The sequence below is a fragment of the Leucopleurus acutus genome, assembly GCF_964270905.1.
Source record: "Leucopleurus acutus genome assembly, chromosome: 14".
NCBI lineage: Eukaryota > Metazoa > Chordata > Mammalia > Artiodactyla > Delphinidae > Leucopleurus > Leucopleurus acutus.
Genome location: NC_139156.1, coordinates 46,860,483 through 46,880,882, shown reverse-complemented (window position 1 = coordinate 46,880,882; position 20,400 = coordinate 46,860,483). Strand labels below are relative to the sequence as shown.

At 42.6% G+C, this 20,400-nt stretch overlaps 1 protein-coding gene and 1 pseudogene across 2 annotated transcripts in view; both read right to left on the bottom strand.

Moving 5' to 3' along the window:
- The window catches only part of ARHGAP22 (Rho GTPase activating protein 22), a gene marked incomplete at both ends in the record, with an annotated part of 209,168 nt that overhangs the window by 168,632 nt on the left and 20,136 nt on the right, over positions 1 to 20,400 (bottom strand). The gene's annotated exons all lie outside the window — the stretch shown is intronic.
- Positions 15,570 to 17,315, bottom strand: LOC309971479 (atlastin-2-like; annotated as a pseudogene). The gene has a single exon. The product of its transcript is annotated as an atlastin-2-like (transcript).

The following is a 20,400-nucleotide window of genomic DNA, read 5'->3' as shown; positions in this document are numbered from 1 at the left end:
CCCAAATTTGTTCTCCCTGTCCTCCTGGGCACACCTAGATGCTCCACGTTTCCCAGCCGCCTTGCAGTTTGGTGTGGCTGGGCCCCGGCATTGTTCATCAGCAGACATGTTGTGGCCACTTCTAGACGTGGCCCACAAAACTCCTCCCCTCCACAATCCTCCATGTTTGCCTTCCTTTTCTGGGGCCACCTTGGAAGCCCTGTGTAAAAGAGGGCAGAGGCCCCGCAGTCTGGGTCCCTGAATGATTGAGTGAGCCCAGCCCCTACTGTCAACCAGAAACATCTCAGATGGTTGCGAGAAGAAGAGCTGTTCCCTAGTTGGTCCTCTTTGTCACTACACCCGACCTTCCCGCCAGATACACGCATTGCCTGCCTTTCTTCACTTCCTTTGATGCAGCCTTTTGGGCCCTGTTTCAGTGTCACCTTCCTGCTCGGAGCCCTAGAGTTAGAGTTTACCACCTTTAACGTCTCCCTCATCACCCATGCCTGAGGACACACAAACCTTCTAAAAGCCCTCCTGCCAGACCCTAAGACTTTACCCGTAACTTAGACATATAAAATTTAAATTACCCATATTTATTACCTATAATTTAAAAATTAACCCATATTTTAAATATTATAGCCTATAATTGAAATATAAACTATAAACAAAACTTATAGTATGCTGACTTTAAAATATTCTTTCTAGATTTTTTTCTTTTTTTTAAACTTTTTACTTTATATCGGAGTATAGTTGATTAACAATGTTGTGTTAGTTTCAGGTGTACAACAAAGTGATTCAGTTATACATATACATGTGTCTATTCTTTAACTGCAAAATTGTGTCAGATTATCAAAGGTGAACTCTTCTCCCACTCTGGTGGCCTTGCCTTGCTGGTACTCTGAGCATAGCCGTGGTTTCACCTCTGGGCACTCGGGTCCTGCAAGTTGCTGTGTCCCTGAGGGAAGAGGGCAGGGCCTCAGTCCTGTTGCCTTTGGCCTGAAGTCTGTCTCTGTCCTTTGGCTCAATGCCCCCTCCAGATGTGTAGCTTGGCTTTTAATTTCAGTCTTGTCCACACACTGCAGTCTATGGTACACCCTCTTACACATAGCCCAGGCCCCCAGAAGGGGTCTAGAGCCCTGGACTCTTACTTTTCTGGGTCTTTGGTGTCCTGGGATCCTGGGCAGAGAGTCAGCAGAACAAAGATGCAGAACCTAGGGTTGGGCCCTGGAAAACCACCAGACACACTGGGCCAGCAAGAGGTTCACACCAGAATTCGGAGGCTTTGCTTGGAAAGCCCCCTACTTGTGACCTGTAGCCTCAGGCATGTTTCCTTGAGTCCTGCAGCCCTGGCCTCGGGGGAGAGGTGGCTTAGGCGTAACTAGGCGAGCTGGTTCAGACACCATAACCTTTGGTTTGAACCTCCACTATACCACTTGTCACCCATCACCTTTCACTTTGCAACAGCTAATGTCCAGACAGCTGATGTCCAGGGGGGCTTAGTGCTGAGTTGATGGATGAGTGGTGTACCGGCTGGGTTCTCCAGTGGCAGATGCAGAGATGAGAGTTTTATGAGAGATGAACACTTGTTCAGGAAAGGGGAGGATGCAGGAGTGGGGTGGGAGGCGAGTGTCTGGACCATATGCAAACCTGAGAGTGTCTCTGCCAGCCCACCTGGGAGCTCTGAGGCAGATGGCCCAGAAGAGGGTCTGGCTTTGGGTGGAGGTGGTTAGGTCCATGTACTACCGTCATTGGCTGGGGGCCTTCTCGGAGAGGAGCATGACCTTGGCTACCACTGCCTTGTGTAGTCATTGGCTGGGAGCCACCCAAGAAAACCATAAAGTTGGCTCAAAAGCTGAGGCTGACCCTAAAAGAGCTAACAGCTGGCGGGGTCAGCTGACCCCACTCCTTGCAGCTGGGCGGCAAGTCCTTTCCTGAAAGGGACGCGAGCAGCTCAGTTGTGTGTACCTGGCAGGTCCTGTGAACCTCGCAGGCCTCATTTTTAGGCCTCTGTAAATCCTGGGTTCAGACTAACTCTACTCACCTAAAACTTTTTGCTGCACCTGGGCAACTGTCTGGGCTCCCCATTTCATGGGGCAGCTTTCAGATAAAATTTCATTCAGCTGCAAAGTCTCACTGTGGTTTCCTCAGAAGGGAAAGCTTCCATTAGAGGGGTGTGTAGAGCCAGCAATGGGACAGACCCTGCCCCCCTTTCGCCTGCAGTGGGACAACATGTTCAAAGGGCTCCATGAAAAACCGTCAACCTCAGGGCACTGTGGGAAGTGGCAGGTGGGACCCCAGCCCGCCAGGCCTGACACCCTGGGCCAGGCAGGGTCCCCTGCTAAGTTCCTGCTTCTAGCAGTCAGAGGCTGAGAGGAAAGAGGGAAATGATGCTTCACTAGTCGGTTTTGGGTCCTGGGAACATGAGGTTCTGAGGTTTCAAGGAGCTGTCACCCTTCCCCTGTAGCAGGGGGTGGGGGACCCAGAGGTGGGGTTACCACAGCGTCAGCCTGCCCAGGCTCCCGTGACAACCCTGTCCTCACTCAGGTCCAACGAGGAAGCAGGTTTGAAATGATTTCCCCTCCCACAAAGAGTCGGATTTTAGAAAATGATGAATCACCACTTTGGTCAGTTTTCATTATTGAAAAACAAGTCTTCTCCCTCGTGAAAACACCTGCTTGTTGTGGAAAGGCAGGGATTGGAACAGATGGAAAGAATGGAAATTTCCCAGGCGCCTTCTCTCCCAACTCACACCTCTCCCCAAAGTCAAGATTCCTCCTCCGCTTGACCAGCCCCTCCCACCTGGGCACACAACCTCCATCCGCTCTTCCAATCGTTTCCCCTCCTTTTGCATCTTTAATCCCGCCCTCCCTCACTGGTTCTCTTCTCCAAGTTGACAAACACACTCAGGTCTCTCTTCTCTCAAAATCACACCTCCCTTTACATCATTTACTATAATGGAACGGGACTCGTTTGAGGGTTGTACAACATCTGGCCCCTTCCTGTTCTGGAGCGACCCCCCGCCACCTCCCTTTTTGGTCTGCTCTGTCCCTGCAGGCAGTTGGATGTGGCCATGTGATGTACACTCAGGCCATCAGATGGTCCTGCCTGGGTCTGAGCTAATCTTGAGCACGTCATGAAAGACTGAGAGATGGTTAGATGGACTTCCCAGCACTGGCCGCAGTGATGATGTCCTGTTGTGGCCTTGGCAACTCTAACACAGTGGAGGTGTCCTGCAGAGGGGTCCTGGCCGCGCCGTTCCTGCAAGATTCCCCCTGGAGCCACCATCCTTCTTGGCTGTTTTCCAAGCCTGGTTCTCCAGCTCCCAAAGGATTTTGTAAATCTCATATATTTAGAATAAATTCCCTTTTCTGGCTTTAGCTGGCTTGGGTTGCCTTTCCGTGACCTGCAACCCACAGAATTCTAACTGATGCCTATATCATGCCTCTCAGCCCCTGCTTTCACAGTCCTCTCCTCTCTCACTTCCTAATTTTCCTAACTCAGCACAGATGGCACTGTCTCCCAGTTGTCTGTTCTCCCCCAGATGACATTTCCTTCCTCATTTCCCCAATTATGCCACCAAGCTAATCATTGCTTGTCTCAGACTGGAAACCACAGGCCATCCTTCCAGACCATGGCTCTAGTTTTCTACAGCCTATTGTCATATTTCCATGACCGACGGTACTCACAGCTCATCCAGAAGGTGCTGCTGAAGGAGGCCCTCCCACCCTGGCAAACACTTCTTTCCTCCCAACCTTTGCTTCATTCTCATCTGTTTCAAATCCAGCTCCTGTCTGGGTGTACACGTCTGACCCTGGTGAGGGTCTGGTGCACACATGCTGCCTTGCTTTCGCCTGCAGTGAGACAGCATGCTCAAAGGGTTCCATGAAAAACTGTCAACCCCAAATCAACATCTGGCAAAATTATTCTTCAAAATGAAGGAGCAATTAACATATTCTCAGATAAACAAAAACTGAGACAGTTAATTGCTAGCAGATGTGCCCTACAAGAAATGTTAAAGGGACTCTTTCAGGCTGAAATGAAAGGACACTAGACAGTAACTCGAACCCACATGAAGAAATAAAGAACATCAGTAAAAGTATTGGTACAGGTAAATATTTAAGATGGTATTGATGCATTTTTCTTTGTAACTTCTCTTTTTTCTTATCTGATTTCAAAGGTAACTGTGTAAAAAACTTATAAATCTATGTTGATGAGCACACAATATTTAAAGATATAATGAGTGACAAGAAAATATATAAAGGTTTTTGTTCAGCAGATAAATGGATAAAGAAGATGTGAGGTATATATACAATGGAATACTCAGCCATAAAAAGAATAAAATTTTGCCATTTGCAACATGGATGGACTTGGAAGGCATTATGCTAAGTGAAATAAGTCAGAGAAAAACAAATACTGTATGATATCATTTATATGTGGAATCTAAAAGATACAACAGACTAGTGAGTATGACAAAAAAAGAAGCAGACTCACAGATGTAGAGAACAAACTTGTCGTTACCAATGAGGAGAGGGGGGTGGGGCAGTGGGAGATACAAATTATTGGGTGTAAGATAGGCTCAAGGATGTATTGTGGGACTTCCCTGGTGGCTCAGTGGTTAGGAACCTGCCTGCCAATGCAGGGGACACAGGTTCGAGCCCTGGTCCAGGAAGATCCCACATGCTGTGGAGCAACTAATCCCGTGCGCCACAACTACCGAGCTTGTGCTCTAGAGTCTGAGAGCCACAATCGCTGAGCCTGAGTGCCACAACTATCGAAGCCTGCCCACCTAGAGCTCGTGCTCTGCAACAAGAGAAACCACCGCAATGAGAGGCCCGCTCACCACAACGAAGAGTAGACCCCGCTCGCTGCAACTAGAGAAAGCCTGCGTGCAGCAACGAAGACCCAAGGCAGCCACAAATAAATAAATAAATATAATCTTTACAATTGTGAATCACTATATATTGCACACCTGTAACTTATATACTATTGTACATCAACTATACTTCAATTAAAAAATAAAATAAAAAGTTTCTGTATACTGTATTTATTAATCCAAACTAGATTGACACAGATTAAGGTGTAATCCCCAAGGCAACCACTAGGAAAATAACCCCAAAACTATACAGTCAAAGAAACAACAAGGTGATTAAAAGGTTATGACAGACAATATCCATTTAAATGGACAATATCCATTTAATTCTTTAAAAAAGAATTCAGTAATTGAGGATGTGAGGAACAAAAAAGATATGACACATAGGAAAAAAATAGCAAAATAGTAGGAGGAAGTCCTTTCTTATCAGTAATCACATTACATGTAAATGAACGGAACTCTCCAAATAAAAGGAAGGTGTAGGTAGAATTGACTTTTAAAAAATCCAACAATGTACTCTTTAAAAAGTGTTACTTTAGATTCAAAGACACAAATATGTTGAAAGTGAAAGGATTTAAAAAGATATTCCATACAAACAGTAACCAAGAGAGCTGGAGTGGCTATACTAAAATCATACAAAATGGACTTCAAGACAAAAATTAATGCAAAAGAGAAAGAAGGACAATATATATTAATAAAAGTGTCAATACATCAAGATATAACAATTATAAACATATATTTGCCTAACAATAGAGCACCAAAGTCCATGAAGCAAAAATAGGTAGACTTGAGGGAGAAATGGAGAATGCAACAATCATAATTGGAAACCTCAATATCCCACTTTCAGTAATGTATAGAAAAGCAACAAAGAAACCACCTAGACCTAACAGACATCTATAGAACACTCTACCCAAAAAACAACAGAATACATATTCATCTAAACTGCACAGGGAACACATCCTTGGATAGACCAAATGTTAGGCCACAAAACAGGTCTCAACAGATTTAAAAGGATATCTTCTCTTGTGGAAATTTTTTTTTTTTTTTTTTGCAGTACGTGGGCCTCTCACTGATGTGGCCTCTCCTGTTGTGGAGCATAGGCTCCGGATGCGCAGGCTCAGCAGCCATGGCTCACGGGCCCAGCCGCTCCATGGCATGTGGGATCTTCCTGGACCGGGGCACGAACCCATGTCCCCTGCATTGGCAGGCGGACTCTCAACCACTGCGCCACCAGGGAAGCCCAAAAGGATATCTTCTCTTAGTAGTCAACATTGTACTGGAAGTTGTAGCCAAGGCAATTAGGAAAGAAAAAATAATAAAGGCAGGACCTGTCACATTTCTGAGCCCATGCCCAGGACTGGGTTTGAGAGAGAGAAGAGAACAAGGGACTATGCAGTGTCCTGTTCTGTCCCTGGGTAAGGCAATGGGTGGCAGCTCTGACCTATACCCATGGCATCTTGCTCCCTTTCCCAATTTTTTATTTTGAATTTAAGTCTCCACTGATATCCCAAGGGATTTATGAAGATCCCAGAGGTCACTGTCATGACTGCATTGCAGTCCAACTTCTCCCTATGCTCAGCCCTGCTTCCTCACTCCTCACATCTGTCACTCTTCAATAAACTTACTCCATGCTGACCTCCATCTCAGAGTCAGCTTCCCAGGGGACCTAGTCTTCAATAGAGCTAAAGGCTGGTGTCTGGAGTATTGTGAAATGACTGGCGTACAGTCATAAAGTGGACATTGTACAGCTTCAAGAGCTGATTGTTAAACTGTATGCATGTTCCATTTCCACTTGTGTCCTTATCAAAAGGAAAGATGCATATATGTGTCAAAACTTTTTGGAGATAACAGTAGTTATTTCTGCAGAGTAGGGATGGAAGTTTGGAGTCACTTGTTTTCTGCTTTACACTTTTCTATGGTGTTTGAATTCTTTCCCTGAACATGCAATGATTTCTATAGTGATAATTCAAAGGAAGGATGGATCCAGTAGTTGAAGGGTTGGGGTGCAGTGAAATGTATATAAAATCAGAGAAGAATCTGGGCAGTGGCTGGTCAAGCCCTACTCAGCTGTAGGGTGACCAAAATCCTAGTTTGCTCCAGATTATCCTGGTTTTAGCATTGAAAGTCCTGCATCCTGAGGGACAATTCAGTACTAGAATAGAATCAAGAGTTCAGAAATAAACACTCTTATTTATGGTCAACTGATTTTTATCAAGGGTGTGAAGACAATTCAATGGGGGAAAGAATAGTCCTTTCAACAAATGGTGCTGGGACAACTTGATATCCACATGCAAAAGAATCAAGTTGGACCCCTCTCTCATACCATACACCAAAATTAATTTGAAAATGTATCAAAGACTTAAATATAAGAGCTAAAACTATAAACTCATAGAAGAAAACTAAATAAGAAAAAAATAGATAAACTGGATGTAATCAAAATGAAAAATTTTGGGCTTCCCTGGTGGTGCAGTGGTTGAGAGTCCACCTGTCAATGCAGGAGACACGGATTCGTGCCCCGGTCCGGGAAGATCCCACATGCCGCAGAGCAGCTGGGCCCGTGAGCCATGGCCTCTGAGCCTGCATGTCCAGAGCCTGTGCTCCGCAATGGGAGAGGCCACAACAGTGAGAGGCCCGCGTACCGCCAAAAAAAAAAAAAAAAAAAAGAAAAATTTTGTGCTTCAAAGGACACCATGAAGAAAGTGAAAAGATAATCTGCTGAATAGGAGTAAATTTGTGCATATCTTACATCTATTAAGTCACTTGTATCTAGAATATATTTTTTAAAACTCATACAACTCAAAAAAAAGTAGTTTGCAAATATTTTCTCCCAGTCCATGGCTTCATTCCCTTCAGAGTGACTTTCTCAGAAGTTTTGAATTTTAATAGTTTTATTTTAATGGAGCACCGTTTTGGTGTTGTATCTAAAAACTCAGTGCTAACCTAAGGTTACCAGATTTTCTCCTACGTTTTCTTCTATAAATTTTGTATCTTGTGTTTCACATTTAGGTCTATTGTCATTTTGAGTTAATTTTTGCTAAAGGTATAATGTCTGTATCAAGGCTCATGTTTTGTTTTGTTTTGTTTTGTCTGTGGACATACAGCTGTTCCAGCAACAGCTGTTAAAAGCACTATCCTTTCTCCATTAAATTGCCTTTCCTTTTTTGTCAAAGATCAGTTGACTATATTTGCGTGGGTCTATTTTTGGGCTTTCTATGTGATTCCACTCGTCTATATGTCTATCCTTTTGCCAATACCACACACTATCTTGGTTATTGTAACTTTAATATAATTAAATTGAATTTGGGTAGTGTGATTCCTCCAACTATGTTATTCTTCTTCAGTTCTGTATTGGTGGCTTTGGGTCATTTGCCATTCTATGTAACCTTTAGAATCAGTGTGCTGATACCTATAAAATAGCTTGCCAGGATTTTTATTGAGATTGTGCTACATCTATAGATCAAGTTGAGAAGAACTGACACCTGAACTCTTCATTTATTAGATCCTCTTTGATTTCTTTCATCAGAGTCTTGTAGTTTTCTGCATGTAGATTCTCTACATATTTTGTTAGATCTTTATATATGTATTTAATTTTTCATGCTAATGCAAATGGCATTGTGCTTTTATTTTCAAATTCCACTGGTTCATTTTAAACAAGTATAAAGGAAAGCAACTGAATTTTGTATTTTAACCTTGTATCCTAACCTTGCTATAATTGCTTTTCAGTTCTAGGAGGTTTTTTGTTTTGGGTTTTTTTTTTTTTTTTTTGTAGATGCTTTGTGTTTTTTGCATAGATAACTTTATCATCTATGAAGGAAGCCAGTTAAAACTTCCTCCCCAATCTGTATAATTTTTATTTCCTTTTCTTGTCTTATTGCACTAGCTACAGCTTCCAGTACAATGTTGAATAGGAGTGCTTAAAGGGAACATCCTTGTCTTGTTCCCAAAATAGGGAGAAAACATCCAGTTTCTCATCATTATCATGTTAGCTGTAGGTGTTTTGAGATGTTCTTTATCAAGTTGAGGAGATCCTCCTCATTTCACAGTTCGCTGAGAGTTTTTATCATGATTAGGTGTTGGATTTGTCAAATATTTTTCTGTATCAATTCATTTGATCATATGATTTTTCTTCTTCAGCCTATTGATGTGGTGGATTAAATTGATATTTTTTCTGAATGTTCAACCAGTTTTGCACATCTGCAATAAACCCCACTTGGTTGTGTTACATAATTTTTTTATACATTGTTGGGTTCATTTTCTTTTTCTTTTTTTTTAATAAATATTTTTATTTATTAAAAAAAATTTTGAAGACGTGGACCATTTTTAAAGTCTTTATTGAATTTGCTTCTGTTTTATGTTTTGGTTTTTTGGCCGCAAGGCATGTGGGAACTTAGCTTCCTGACCAGGGATTGAACCTGCACCCGCTGCATCGGAAGGCAAAGTCTTAACCACTGGACCACCAGAGAAGTCCCTGTTGGGTTCATTTTGTTAATATTTTGTTGAGGAATTTTGCACCAATATTCACAGGAGATATTTGTCTGTAGCTTTCCTTTCTTGTCTTTATCTGGTTTGGGTATTAGGGTAATACTGGCTTCATAGAATGAATTAGGAAGTGTTCCTTCTACTTCTATTTTCTGGAAGAGATTGTAAAGAATTTGTATCATTTCTTCCTTAAATGTTTGGTAAAATATACCAGTGAAACCATTTCAGCCTGGTGATTTCTTTTTTTGGAAAGTTATTACTTACTGATTCAATTTCTTTAGTAGTGGTAGGCATATTCCAATGATTTCTTTTTGGCGTATTGATTATACTTATTTAAAAAAAATTTTGGTTGCCCTAGAGTTTGCAATATATATTTACAGCTAATCTAAGTCCACTCTCAAATAACACTGTACTACTGCTTCACAAATAGTGCAGGTTCCTTACACAGAGTATTCCTAATTCCTCCTTTCTGTTCCTTATGACATTGCTGTTACTAGTCTAGCTATCTCTATACCATAATCACCCAAAACACTGTTACTATTGTTACTTTGTGCAGTTATCTATTAGATCAATTAAGAATAAGAAAAAAAAAGATTTTGTTTTACCTTCATTTATTCCTTCTCTGGATACTCTTTCTTTATGTATACCTCAGTTTCTGACCTATATAATTTTCCTTCTCTTTGAAGAACTTCTTTTAACATTTTGTGCATAACAAGTCTACTAGTGATGAATACACTCAATTTTTGTTTGTCTGAGTACGTCTTTATTTAGCCTTCACTTTTGAAGAATAATTTCAATAGATATAGAATCCTATACTGGTTGGGATGTTTTTTTCAACACTTCAAATATTTCACTCCACTCTCTTCTTGCTTGTATGTTTCTGATGAGAAGTCTGATGTAATTTTTATCCTTGTTACTCAAAGGTAAGGTGGTTCCCCCTACTCCCAGCTTACTTCAAGATTTTCTTTGTCTTTTGCTTTCTGCAATTTGCATATGATGTGCCTAATATGCACATAATTTTATCCTACTTAGTGTTCTCTGAGATTCCTGGATCTGTGGTTTGTTGACTGTCACTGCCTGGAGTTGGCAAAGACACAAAGTTTAGAGTCAGCTATCAAGTTTGAGGGCACACAGTTCTCCATAAGGCCAACCTCACTCCTGACATCAACAGCAAGTTTGGGGGTGTTCCCCCAAACCACACTCTGTTCAGTAATTTGCTAGAAGAACTCATAGAACTCACTGAAAGCTATTATACTCATAGCTGTGGTTTATTACAGGGAAGGAATACAAATTAAAATCAACCAAGGAAATGATGAATAGGGCAGAGTCTGAGAAGGTTCCAAATACACAGGTTCTATTGTTCTCTCTCATGGAGTCAGGACATATTGCCCAGCCAGCATCAATGTGTGACAATACAGAGTAATGCCAACTGAGAAGCTTGCCAGAGCCTCAGGCTTCAGAAGTTTTTATTTGGGCTCTATTGCACAGGCATGATTGATTGTCCACCTGGTTGATCTCAGCCTCAGGGTTGACTGATACCACTTGACCCAAAGCTCCCACCTTAAATCACATGATTGGTCTTTCTAGCATGAGCAGCTTCTACTATCAGGTGTGGTTAGCAATACTCTAAGATCTGGCATAGCCAACCCTTGCCCTAAATGAAGACATTCCTATCAGGTACAACCAAGGTTACCTCCCAGAAGCCAAGGAAAAAGCCTAGCCCTCTTTTTGGGCAAGAATTCTCTACTACATAGTCATTAATTTTGGAAAATTCTTGGCCATTATTACTTTAAATATTTCTTCTGTTCCCTTTTCTCTTCTCCTACTGGCATTCCAACTATGTGCTTATTACACATTTTGAAATTATCTCACCATTCTTGGATATTCTGTCTGCATTTTTGTTCTCTTTTTTCTTTGTATTCAGTTTGAATTTTTTATTGACATATTTTCAAGCTCACTGATTATTTCCTTAGCTGTGTCCAGTCTACTGATGAGCCCATCAAAGGCATTCTTCATTTCTGTTGCACTGTTTTTTATTTCTAGCATTTCTTTTTTATTCTTTCTTAGGGTTTCCATCTCTCTGCTTACATTAACCATCTGTTCTTTTATTCTTTTCTTTTCTTTTTTAAATTAATTTTTATTGGAGCGTGGTTGCTTTACAATGTTGTGTTAGCCTCCACTGCACAATAAAATGAATCAGCTATATGCATACAGATATCCCCTCCCTTTTGGACTTTCCTCCCATTTAGGTTACCACAGTGCATTAGGTAGAGTTCCCTGTGCTATACAGTATGTTCCCATCAGTTGTCTATTTTATACATAGTATCAATAATGTATATGTGTCAATCCCAGTCTCCCAATTTCTCCCTCCCCATCCCTTTCCCCCTTGGTATCCATACATTTTTTCTCTACATCTATGTCTATATTTCTGCTTTGCAAACAAGATCATCTATACCATTTTTCTAGATTCCACATATATGCGTTATTATACGATATTTGCTTTTCTCTTTCTGACTTACTTCACTCTGTATGACAGTCTCTAGGTCCATCCACGTCTTTACAAATGACCCAATTTCGTTCCTTTTTATGGCTGAGTAATATTCCATTGTATATATGTGCCACATCTTCTTTATCCATTCCTCTGTTGATGGACATTCAGGTTGCTTCCATGTCCTGGCTATTGTAAATAGTGCTGCTCTGAACATTGGGGTGCATGTGTTTTTTTTGAATTATGGTTTTCTCTGGGTATATGCCCAGTGGTGGGATTGCTGGGTCATATGGTGGTTCTATTTTTAGTTTTTTAAGAACCTCCATACTGTTCTCCATAGTGGCTGTATCAATTTACATTCCCACCAACAGTGTATGAGGGTTCCCTTTTCTCCACATTTCTCCACACACATCTCCAGCATTTACCGTTTGTAGATTTTTTGATGATGGCAATTCTGACCGATGTGGGGTGATACCTCATTATAGTTTTGATTTGCATGTCTCTAATAATTAGTGATGCCAATTATCTTTTCATGTGTTTGTTGGTCATCTGTATGACTTCTTTGGAGAAATGTCTATGTAGGTCTTCTGCCCATTTTTGATTGGGTTGTTTGTTTTTTTGATATGGAGCTGTATGAGCTGCTTGCATATTTTGTAAATTAGTCCTTTGTCAGCCATCTGTTCTTGCATGTTGTCTATTTTTTCTATTAGTGTCCTTAACATACTAATCATAGTTATTTTAAATTATCTATCTGATAATTCCAAAATCTCTGCCATATCTTGGCTGTTATCTTCTGAATTTCCCTGTGTCTCTAGATTTGGGGTAGTGGTTTGCTCTGTGACCTCAATTCTCTGATGGGTCGAAGAAGTCATTTATTTTAAGTTCATTTAGTTTTTTCCTTATAGTAAGGGTGGGAGTGATAATTTCTAAGCTTTTTACACACCAAAGATAAAACCAGAAGCCTGGGTCTTTAAATTTTAATAGCTGTTGCATAATGACTATTCTTTTTCAGACAACTCCTACTGCACCTCCCAGCTCCCCATTCCTAGAAGATTCCAGAGGCCTGTGACCCACATGGAAGACTTCAGAGAAAAACTTCCTTTAGATCTCTCCATTAGATTAATACAAGTAATGAATGTAAGCTCCAGGAAGCAGGGATTTTTATCTGCTTTGTTACCTACTGTATTCCCAGTACCTAGAACAGTTCCTGGCACAACAATGTGTACTGAGTGACTAATTATCAACTTCTCATTAGGGAAGCATTGAGTCCACCTTTAATAGCCCCAGCTAGCTCTCAGCTCTATGATGATCTGCCTTCCTCTGGGACACTCAGTTGACTGGCCTTGGATTTGCATTCCTTGAACACTGGAGAAGTAAGGCTGGGGGGCGTGGCTCCAAATATAGGGTCCCTGTGTCTGCACACAGAGTCTGAATCAAGTAAAAACCCATTATTCTACTTTCTTCTAAAAAAATTCCCAAAGGCAACAGTTCACAACCTGAGATTAAAGTAGGATCCAATGGTTTACCTGAAAGGGAATTTCTATTCATTCAGGAATTACCCTGTGCCCTTTCTTGAACTTTCTGTTTTTTACTAGCTAGGCAATCCTTATAAAAGTTCTGTGAGATATGGTCTATCATGATCTCCCTTTTATAGTGAGGAACCCAAGTGGAGAGGTTATATCACTAGAATAAGACCAGAGAGTAAGTAATTGGTGGAACTAAGATTTACACCTAGGCCTGGCTTTCTTTAAAGACTATTCTTTTCAGAACTGGCAAAATGATGCCAGTGTCAAGGTGGGAGGGTTGACTTTCCCTGTTCACTGGGAAGTTAACAAGGACTGGATCATGACATAGGGCTAAGAGGAGGAGGGAGCAGAGGTCTGGGGAGAGGAGAAAAAACAGTTTGTTTTTGCGGTTGGGGGGGAATAGAATGCTTTTTTTTTTTTTTCTGTCTAAGAACAGATGTGTTGGTAGCAGTTTAATACAGATGGAAACAAATACAATCCATATAAAAACAGGATTTGAAGCAGGAGGTGGATACAACAACCAAAGTAAAGTTAGAGCTTTCGGCCATGCAACTCAACACCTGAGTTCTCTTCACTTAAAAACCAAACTAGGGGGCTTCCCTGGTGGTGCAGTTGTTGAGAGTCCACCTGCCGATGCAGGGGACACGGGTTCGTGCCCCGGTCCGGGAAGATCCCACATGCCGCGGAGCGGCTGGGCCCGTGAGGCATGGCCGCTGAACCTGCGCGTCCGGAGCCTGTGCTTCGCAACGGGAGAGGCCGCGACAGTGAGAGGCCCGCGTACCGCAAAAAAAACCAAACAAAAAAAAACAAACTAGACGCTTTAATAGGTGTTCGTAGAGAAGGCTACAAAAGTATTGCAAAATGTTAGCCTTACATATACCACAAAAAAGAGAGAGGAAAACGAAATTAATACACCCCCTAGGCTAATCACAACAAGTTTTCCCTAACAGAGACAGACACTGAAAAATAACTTTTTACAAGCTTAGCTTCAAGGTATGAGGTACAATACCTTACAGCTCTCACTTGGGTGTTTCCCACTCATGCTCTTTTCAGTATAAACAAATAGGTTTATGTAATGGAATACATATTTGAAGAATTCCTTAAAAAAATCACAAGTTCCATTTTATATGTACAAATTTTTAATTATGTACTGAAAATAAATTACAGGAAAGAACTTTAAAATGCAACAGAGGACAAAGTCACAATAAACATTCCCACTGAATTCCCTTGGTTGGGGGCGTGGTGAGACTGCAGTGCTCAAGAAGATAAATATCACAAATATAACAAAAACTTCAAATTGTCTATGCACTCACACACTGACATGAGCCACAAACATTCCTTCACAGGGACTGTACTCATTAGCCTACCACAGAACCAGATTTTGTCATAAACTACAAAACTTTTAATACAAAATCCTATTTATATATTTATAATTCATATACTTGCCCTATCTGTGATTTTAGAAAATAAAAGCTACACACTGTATAGATACTCTTAACTCATAGCTGTAGGCAACATTTTTGGATGGAATTTCCCCCCAATAAAATTAATGGCATATTTTATGTACATGAAGGCTAAACTGCATAAAGACAGCTCAGTTTCCCAGATATGTTTCTCCTTTTAGGGCAGGTTTATAAATTTAAAAAGGCAAGACAAATGTACACCTCAGAATCACTTTCTTAGCTACAAGAGTTGTCACATAATTTCTATGAAGTTTCTGATACATGCATTTATGTAATACTGGTATTGAAGGCAGTAAAGCAATATATACTTTTAATGTCGTGGCTCATTAAAGGCTTCTTTGTCATTCCAATCTGATTCTTGATACAGTGATTCATAACTTCTCTAAAAATTAAAATTTCAATGGGACACTGTGTTAAAGAGACTCTAAATAGATTTCTTAAAATATTTCCCTGAAATAGCCTTTACATAAGACAAATTTCACTAACATTAGATTAAGTAAAAAGGGAAACAAAAGAATTAAACATGGCACAAGTGTGCATGAAAACTAATGCTCCTCAGCCAGTCCTCATGTCTTAGGAGCCATGAACAGAATGCTTAAAACCAACAAACAATTTCACACTCTGTGGCGGCCATCTGTGAAGCCAGTTATACTAAACTACTTCTACAGTTGATTGTAAACTTTGGTTTATTTTTATCTGAGTTCTCACTGTACAGCAAGAATGAGAAAAAGAAAGAGTGGAGTCCATGAAGAGATGAACTGTCAGTCTGTCTTTAAGCTGGCATGATGAGACACCTGGTCAGTCAGGTCTGCTTTGATAGAGTTTGTTACAGACTGCCTTATGTTTTCCTCCATGAAATTATCAACCGAGGGTCTTCAATACCTGTTCCCATAGCGTTTCAGCAATCTGATCAATCATTGTTCCAATTTCTCTGAACTCCCCAGAGTATTTAACATATGCCCAAGTACAAAGAGACGTCAGTGCTAACCCCATGACAAGGTTACACAAGACGGCTATAGAGTTTAGGCCAATGAAGCCAGTCAGTCCTGAGATTATATACATAGCAAACATGACTGCAAACAGTGTGGCAGGGGTACGAGCAACATAGAAGATATTTTTGCCATCATTGTGCTTTATAAAATTTGCATAGGTTTCTTCTATTTCAGCCTCAAACCTGTCCTGATAACGACGGCAGAATTCATCTCCACCCATTTTTTTTTTTTTACTGAACAAGACTGTTTAATTGCCACTTCCTTGAGATCCAGGTGTTTTTGCTCCAGAGTGCAGTGTAAGGGTTGTCCCCACCGCCTACCTGCTCCATACTTTTGCAATAGATCTCTCTTGCTCCTGCTACTGCAGCAAGATTATTCAGCTGTTGCCTGAAGCATGGACTTTGGATGTGGAAGTTCCTCTCCTTGATAAATTTTAATGTAAGCCTTGAAGTATTGTACAAGATCTTTACAAATGACTTTAGATCCACTTATCTCTTTTTCTAACAAATTTTCTGGGGCAAGTAGCAATGGAATCAGATTTCGAAGCTCTCGTTTAAACTCTTCATCAATATCTTTCAATCTCCCATCAAAACTAGGATTAGTTGAAACTTTAAGACCAGGATTTGGCAAAAGGAAGCAATCAAGATTTGAGAAACAGTTGTGAATGTGCTTCCTTACATTCTGTAGCTCTTCATGTTGACTTTGTTTTACCTGCAATGTCTTTTCAAGGAATTGTTTTCCACCTTCCAAACCATATGAATGTTCATAAGGATAACTCCAGTCTCGAATCAAAAACATTAATGTCTGAAATGGTTTCTGGTAGATTTCTTCCATTGCAAGTCTGCCGTATTCTGTAAATAATTGCAAGTGTTGAAGATCATCTTCTTGAATATTTTGAGACAAATTATATACCTGGACAGAGCCAGTCACAGTGCTCAGAGCAAACACTGTTGCACTATCTTTGATGGTTGACTGGCTATTGAGGGCACCCTAGGTGTCCCTCAGCAGCACAGCCACTTTTGTTCCATTAGGTCTCTCGATCACACACACTGCATTCCAGATGTGTATGCCTGTTGTTTCTCTCTTGCAACCAACCCGCCATGTAAAGCCAGTCAATGGTTCATTGTTTCCACCAATCCAACTTTGAGAATCCTTGTTATACATATATCTAAGCATGAAGTCCAGTAGAAATGATTTCCCTTTAGGAAAAGCTCCTGCCATGGATACCACTACTATGTTAAGATCTCCTATGTGCTCCTGTAGCAATATCTCCTCCAAAGCTTCTTCATCAAGCTCAAAGTTATGGTCATCTTCATGTGCAAGAACAATCTATACTGGCCATGGTTTCTTCATAACCTCATCAGAGTCTACTAGGTCATCATCTTCATAATTCTCACCTAGGAGGGTCCTGGACAAGACGTGGTTAACCCCGGTGTTTGGGTCGCTGGTTCACCTCCAGCACTGCAGCCCCTCGTGTGGCTGCCGCCTCCGCGCTGCCTCGTCCCCCTCAGCCATCTTGGACAGATTTAAAATTAAGTCCCCTTAGAATGCTATTTTATTTTTTTTTAAGTTAAGTATAGTTGATTTACAATGCTGTGGTAGTTTCTGGTGTACTATTTACAATAGCCAGGCATGGCTAAATGTCCATCGACAGATGAATGGATAAAAAAGACGTGGTATATACATATATACACACATGCGCGTGCGTGCACACACACACACACACACACGTACACACAATGGAATATTACTCAGCCATAAAAAAGAGTGAAAACAGTTTCTCAGCTGAACACTGGGCTGAGCTGGTCTTCAGGATGCACTGAGTCTTAGATGGCATTTGGGGCGGGTATCTGAAAGTCCATGCTATGAGCATCTTTGTCCCCATGTTAATCCTCTCTTTCCACCCAGGCCACCAGGATGCTGCTTCTTCCCACCACTGTTGCTATGGTAACTGGCTGGCAGTCTTACATACCAGCCGTCAAACATGCTGAGAGAAGCCCGTTTGTACCACTAACTCAGTCATGCTGCGGAAAGCCGGATGGATACACATTCCAGTTGTGGTGGGGGACTTGATGGCTCTGGCCAACGGGTGCAGCCAATGTCCCTGAAGGCGGAGGTGTGGCTGCAAATGAGCAGTAGAGATGGGTCAGCTCAGATCTGGGTCGAGTCCTGCTTCTGCCGCTCAGTAGCAATGTGCCCTTGGGAGTCAATGAATTTCCTGAATCTCAACTTCCTTATCTGGCCAACAGTGAGGGCTGTTCTGCCCCCACAGAGCTGGGGCAGCAGTAAATGAGACCACAGGGGAGTGGAAGAATTGTGAGCCCTCACTGTGGTTTGCCATTTCGCAATCACTCTCAGGGTCGAGTCATTTCTCCCAGATGTGCAGGAACAGAAATCAGCGTAAGAAACTGGTTCCCTAAGGAAAGCCCCTGACTCAGCCCCTATTTGGTTCGGTTGCTGAGGTTGGGTAAGTGTGGGCTTCCGCTGGCTTCCAGAGGGCAGTGTGTCTGGCAGAGTTTCTGTCTAGACACTGGCTGAGGGCTCTGCCCAGCCTCTCCCCAGCCTCCTTGTTCCTGGGGCACAGATGCCTTACTATTCCTCAGGGCCAACAGCTCAGGATCCAGGAAAGCAAGAGGGCTTTTCCCTGCTGTCATGGGCTGAACTGTGCCCACTCTGCATTCATATGTTGAAGTCCTAACCCCCAGTACCTCAGGATGTGACTGTATTTGGACATGAGGTCTTTAAAGGGGTGATTAAGTTATACTAAGTCATTAACATGGGTCCTAATCCAATATCACTGGTGTCTTTAGAAGAAGAGATTAGGACACAGACATGCACAGAGAAAAGACCATGTGAAAACACAGGGAGAAGATGGCCATCTACAAGCCAAGGAGAGAGGCCTCAGAAGAAACCAAACCTGCTGACACCTTGATCTTAGAACTTAACCTTCCAGAATTATGAGAAAATCAATTGTTGTTTAAGCCACCCAGCCTGTGACACTTGGTTATGGTAGCCTGAGCAGACTAACATGCCTGCCCTTCCTCCTCACTGTAAGTAAGAGAATTCCAGCTCCCATGGGGACCCTTGGAGACAGGGACCCTTCTGGAACCACCATGAAGTGGGACTCTTCATCTTGTTTCCGGTCGCTCTGTCTCTCACTGCTCGCTGGCCCCATCTCTGCACCTCTGCACTGGGGTTCCCAGGACCCCAACTCCATGTCTCCCCAAGCCTGTCCAGCTCACATACTGCCCCCAGCTTGGAGAGAGGGACACATTAGGGGCATAGGCTGCAGCTTGTAACACAGCTCTGGGCGCCACAAGTCCCATCTGTGACCAGTTCTGATTTCAGTCACAGGCGTGATACAGAGCTCTTGTCCAATGGTGGTTCCCACTCCAGGCTCTCAGCTGCTGGGGGCTTCTCTGAAGCCAAAGGGAACCTACAGACCCTGTGCAAATGAACGAAGCCCAGAAGTGCTGGGCATCCACATCTCTAGGGGCAGACTTCAGGTGAGGGAGAATGGGAGCAGGGTAATTCTCCTGCCTCTGTCCTTCCTGGACCATCTGAGAGGCACTCCATACTCTTCTCAGGGTTCTGCGAAGTCAGTCTGTTGCTGACAGCGCGACGTTTATAATGCCCTTTACGCAGGCCTGCCTTCCATGTCTCACTCTCCCCAGCCCCTCATTCCTGCTTCCTGGCATCATCTCCCAAATAAACCACCCGCACCCAAGCCCTTGGGCTCTGCTTTTGGGGAAGGCAGATTTGGGCATAGCTTTACCACTTTCCAGCTAGGGAGCAGTATGGAAAGATTTCACTTTCCTCATTTGTAAAATGGGGACATGACTATCTCACAGGCTGGTTACAGGAGTTAAATGAGATCACCATGGTGAAGTGAGTTATAAACTGTGCAAGGTGATCTCAAAGCTAATATTTGTTATTATTTTTAGTTTGGTGGTAGCATAGGTCCTTCCTTCACTGTTCTTTCATTAAAAAAGAAGAAGAAAACCCCACCTCCATCTCATTCCCTAGGGTCCCTTGTGCGGGTGAACATCCTTGAGGAGGAATGGGTGCTAAGGGGTTGACCCAGCCCTGCCCCTCCCCCTCCTTCCCCAAACAGCATCAGTGTTTATCAGTGGGCTTCTATAAAGACAGCTGGCAGAGAGGGCACTGAGTGGAGGAGACACAGGGGTGGCAGGCCTTTCCAGCCCAGCTGGCGTCAGTGCTGTCTGTGTGTCTGGGTGTCACAGGCTGGGCTTGGGGCTTATGCAGGAGCCCGGGCAGGAGCAGGATGGAGGCCTCAGATTGCCTGACACAGCCCTGGCCCTCTTCCAGGAACGCCTGCTGTGGGCTACCTACCTGGCTGCTTCTTGCCCCTGCTCCAAAGGCCGACTTGGCTGTTCCCTGCTCTGGGACCCTGCACCGACCCAGGAGCAGCATTGAGACCCTCCTCCTGGTTCCTGCTCTTCTTGCACACCCTCCACCAGAGCCCTGTGCTTCTGCAGACCAAGAGCTCCTTGAGAGGAGGGCTACATCTCTGCATATGTGTTCAAGCATCTAGAACAATGACTGTTGGCCAACAGTACAGGCTCGACAAACATTTGTA